The sequence below is a fragment of the Herpailurus yagouaroundi genome, unplaced genomic scaffold, assembly GCF_014898765.1.
Source record: "Herpailurus yagouaroundi ecotype Mexico unplaced genomic scaffold, PumYag 192, whole genome shotgun sequence".
NCBI lineage: Eukaryota > Metazoa > Chordata > Mammalia > Carnivora > Felidae > Herpailurus > Herpailurus yagouaroundi.
Window position 1 is genome coordinate 13479668 of NW_024412423.1, and position 5228 is coordinate 13484895.

The 5228-nt window shown below is 43.9% G+C and overlaps 1 long non-coding RNA gene across 1 annotated transcript; it reads right to left on the bottom strand.

The window, feature by feature from the left end:
• Nucleotides 1-244: 244 nt before the first annotated feature.
• Nucleotides 245-4930, bottom strand: LOC121010627 (uncharacterized). Its single transcript, XR_005781295.1, has 2 exons — nt 717-4930; nt 245-617 (listed from the first exon to the last, which is right to left on the bottom strand). It is a non-coding gene; the product is annotated as an uncharacterized LOC121010627 (long non-coding RNA).
• Between the last annotated feature and the right edge of the window lie 298 nt (nt 4931-5228).

The window sequence follows — 5228 nt, forward strand, 5'->3', positions numbered from 1 at the left end:
AACGTTGCACTATACTTTATTAATCAATCTGTATTTATTGAAAGCTTACTCTGAATAAATTAAGGCAATATGCCAGGAATTATGGGGAAGAGGAAACAGTACAGAAAACGAAATACTATATAATAATAATAATAATAATAATAATAGCTGTACCTGACCCTTCCTAGCATTTACTATGTGTCAGACACTGTTCTAAATATCCAGCATATAATACATTTATACATTATGATACCTAACATCCCCACAAGGTTGGACCTGTTATTTATTTCGCTCTCTGGAGAATACCGAGGCCATGACAAGAGTCAGGTGATTTGTCCAAGGTCCCAGAGACGGTCAGTGGCAGAGCTGGGATTTCAAAGTCTATGCTCATTGACTGCCACTAGCCTTTGGTGATGGAGAAGATCATACCTCAGACGCCGAGACAACGACTAAGAGAAGATTTCAGTTGCTGTGGAGCCCAGCTACGAATAAACATCAACAAACATCGCTACCGTCTGATTATTTACTTCTATGTAGGATGCTTTCCACAAGATGAGTTCAGATTCTCAGCAGACCTTGTAATGATAGCTTGCCCCAAGTAACCACGTTTCTCCTCAGGGCTGGATTCGGTCTCACCACTGGTGAGAAAGTGGGGATACAACATCTGAGTTCTGGTTGTTTTTTTCTTTCTTTCTTCTAAATTTGGTATGCCCAAGGCCCCCAGATGCTCCGCATACCCAGCTCTTGTGCCTCACAGTCAAGGCCGTTTCTACAAACGGACTTCATGGAAGACTCACACCCAGAACAAGATCCTTTTCACGGGAAGGATCCCTTGCCCCGGAGGAGAAGAGGGGAGGGCATGGTAAGAACTGTTTGTTTTACTTCCAGGGGCCCCTTATTTGGAGTGGCTTAGAATTCCCTGGCTGGGCTGGACCACCACAGGCAGACGCTTGAAGTCCTTACGTTCCATGGAGCTGAAGCTAGCTAGCAAACAGCCTCTTGGAGAGGCTTCTCCTTCTCGCCGAGTTGATGGACAAGAGGCTGTGAACTTTGATATACCAAGCAGTCACGCTTGTGGGGATTGAAACTGCGCCAAACAGCTGCCTCCTTTGAGAAAGGAGGGAGCAGGCCGCCCGCTGGTGGGGGGAGGGGGGATGTGAGAGAAGGTGTGCCAAAACAGTTAACAGAAACCATGAAGAAATTCCGATGTATTTTGTTGCAAAAAGAGGAGGGAACTGAGGAAATTGAACTTTCAGTGAAGTCTGATAATTAAACTCAGGAGTACTGACAGGGTAGCTGAACACAAGAGATAAATAACTACTTTCCGGTAATTATAAGCCAGGATGGTAACATATTAGACAAGCTGGTTCACTTGGTATTTTCAAGTCTGACATTTCGATTCTAGGGGATATTTGGATCCGTGCTAACAGATTTCTTTCTTTTCCTCCACTCACTTTCCCTTTCCCACTCCCCACTGCTTGCTGAAAATGAAATGTGATTTTAGGGCAGCACTTTCCAGCACGTTCCATATGTCACTCCTTACATGACATAGCAGACCTCAAAGCCCACTGCTGCTGGGCCCAGTTGCTGAGACGGTGCCTGCTTTTCTAAACATCATAAAATATTATTAAAAAGAGCCCAGGCGTCCCCTACTAGAAAAACATGCTGCAAATGACATATTCTATTTATAGGCGGTCCTTCATTAATCATAGACTGAGTAAGCTTTTAACAAACCGTCCCATAGTGCAAACACTTCATTCCACAAAGAAGAAACCGAGGCAAAGAGTTCTTTTCTAAGACGCACTGTTTTCAAATGGAGTAAAACAGACACTTAAGTCAAGGGAACAAAACCATTCTCTTCTATGAATAGAAATGACATCGAGACACGCAGTTTTCCTCCTGTCTTTGAGAATAACGTTAGAATACTTTTAACAGCTGAAATTTACATAATAGGATAAAGATGTGTCCTTTTCTCTGTGGTGTACAGACTGGGTGGGTGCCGTGGTCCTGGGGCAGAAATGAAAATGAAAGCTTTTTCTGTGCGGGTCCCGTAATGAAACCACCCACGAAAAACTAAGAGATGTCCCTGTGTGCCTCCAGCTTGAGCGATCTGCAGCGTCCTGACTCAAACCCCCCATGGTATAGATTTTACTTTGTGGACTCCCAACCCCCTGTTTTCTTTACTTCTTTAATTCACAGAAACGGTGTCCTAATTTATTAACGTCTGTGGGGGAAATCAAGTCTCAGCGCAGGTCTGGCCTGGCAGGGAGACATTCCCCAGCTCTGTTCGAGAAGACTGTCCATCCGGCTGGCTTGGCAGTTGAATGGGCTGAATGTCTTTTGTTGTAAACACCTACTTTGTTTATTTTGAACTGTCTGAGTAACTAGATCAAAGGCCAGTGTCAAATGCCCAAAGCAGCGTTTGTCAGCAGTGGGCTTTTTTTTTTTTTTTTTTTTCCCTCCTTGTCCTAAAGCAACTGAAAGCGGTGGGGGCAAAAGGCTCGTACTGTATTTCCACAAAAGCGTAGGAAAGTTCGCTTTGGCAGCCCCTTGCAAAAGAATGAATACAGGCTACTGAGTACAGATCATTTCTCTCCTGATTACAACAGACCCCAGGGGAGCTAGTGCTGGCTTGGAATCCCATCTCTGTTTCTCTGAGAGCCTCCTCGCTGTGACAGTTCCACCCCCAATCCTCACAGCACAGAGCACGAGGGAGTCAGATAGATCTCCTCTGCCCTGTCTGTGTGTTTTAGTCTGCTTTCTAAATTAAAATACGGCTTTCCTGTTGGCAACGTGTTGACTTGTTTTGAAAAAATATATTTCTAACCGGAACTGATTTAGAATTCACTGGTGGCCATAATGGATGCATTGCGTGTACGTGTGACTTTCTCACGCATGACAACAAGGGCTACGGCGAAGAGGAAGCAAACAGGGGAACGGGGCCTAACAAGAGCATCCCGTCCCTAACGTGAAAAATGGCAGAAGAGAAGCACAATGACGTTGCTAGCTATGCTTGAGCCCACGTGGACTGTTTGCTTGTTGATTTATAAAGACTCCTATCATGTGTGTGTGTCCTTGTAGGATTATTGTTTTAAAATGGGGTTAGAACGTGTCTTTATCATCCTAAAAGTGCAGTTTTACTGTTAGACAGTCTTGAGGGCAGTCGGGAATGTATTCCCTTCAATCACACCCGTTTTCACAGATGTTCCGTAAGAACAGCTCAGTCCACCACTGGGAGGTGAAGCTTAGGCTGAAACGCTGATTTCACACTTCGCAGCAGTCGCCGCTACGAACATCTTTTCCTCCCCTCTTTACTTTTGTTTTATTGCTCCTTTCCTTAAAAAAGGAGAGCAAACCACAAAATATTTGCAAAAGCCTCCTGTACTTCAGATTATCTAGATTTGCTGGATCCAGTTGCCCTCTGTCTTCTTTTATATCCCTCCTCACTTTATTTTCCCCCTTCGCGATTATTTTTCATAGATAGATAAAAAGGTAAAGCGGCAGCAACCGCGAGAGCTGTCGTTTGGCAGTTTCTTTCCCATTATGTTTTCACTGCTGGGAAACGCTGGAACAAAGGCGTCCAAAGTGTTACTGAATGGGGATCAACACACAGCCCTGCTGGTGAGGCTGTAATCAGCCTGTCTCGGATGAAAATGCATGCTTTTCAGCACTGGTTGGAGATTTTTGGATTTATCTTTGAAATGCATGCTTAGCCCGTGCAGGCAAGTGATGTGTTGCTGCCTTGTCCTTACTTGGCCCCACCACTTTTCTGAGCAGAATGGAAGAAGTGGAATGTGATCTGTCAACCCTCAGCACGAAGCAGTCCAACAGATGGTTTTAAAACACACACAGGGGCTCAGCTCATGTCAGTGTCAGTTTCTAAGACACGTTTTTATCACAGATTCAGTTCCTGTCCTGCTCTGGCCAGATATGCAGGTGGGGAAGCCATGCTGTGGCTGCTGACGTGTTACTCATGAACAGTTCTGGCAGGGGGCGGGAGGCAGGTAGCAAGAATGGGTGAACTGAAAAGGCAGTGGGCATCTACAGCCCTGGAGAGGGCACGGAAGTGGGGCGGGGGGTGGGGATCTAGGTCACATAGCCATCCCTGTGGAATGCACACCCTAATCTGGACTTAGACCGTTTCTACCACCCAAGGTGACTCTCTTGACTCCCTTTCCGGCAACCCTGTCTCCACCCGACAGGTCACCACTTTGCTGATTTCTGTTCCCATAGATTAGATCTCCACATTTGCTTTCAAACTGCCAAGCCACAGAGTGTAACAGTATATCAGAAAAACAAATCACACTGCTTCGAGAGTTAAGTCCTATGTATAATTTATGTAACACTTGGATTCATCTGATACTATAAAACGTAATCTCTGGGTATTAAAGACTTGTTGAGAATTGTTATGTGATTTCCCCCCCTAAACTATTTAGTATTAATGATACTTCCTGAAAAATAGAGGTTCAGTGGATGATAGAAGTATCAGATTTACAAATTATAAACGTAGATCTCTCAAGTTCAAGTATGAAACAGCACAAAGGCTCCAAGTATCTTAAGATGACAGTTTCATAGTAGAGTAGCAACCCTTTAACCTCACTGGATTAGGTAAAGTTCTCCTTCTCTCCATAAAATATAGTGACTCATGCCCACTGTATTCTGTAAGCAATTGGCGTCTGAGCTATTCTCAGGTGTATTTGTTCACTTGACCCCACTTGCTGAATTGGCGTCTACCAAGCATTTACTATGTTAATATCACACAAATGTTAGTTCTTATTATTACTGTTTCATTTAATAAGTGTCACACCAAGTGGCCAGATTAGAATGTAAAGACTACTGAGTTTCCACAGAAGGAAAATTTATGCTGAAGAAAGACTTGATAAAGTTGATTTGTTAAAATAACAACAAAAAAGAGGAGCGCCTGGGTGGCTCAGTCAGTTAAGCGTCCTACTTCGCCTTGGGTTATGATCTCACGGTTCTTGAGTTTGATGCCCGTGTCGGGTTCTGTGCTGACAGCTCAGAGCCTAGAGCCTGCTTCGGATTCTCTCTCTGTCTCTCTGTCTCTGTCTCTGTCTCTGTCTCTGTCTCTCTCTCTCTCACACACACACACACACACACACACACACAAATAAACATTAAAAAATCTTTAAAATATAACAAAAATTTGCCATCAAATGAAATAGACTAGACCACTGTAAAAAAAAAAACAGGAAAAAGGATCTTTTAAAATTCTTACTCATCTAAAGAAA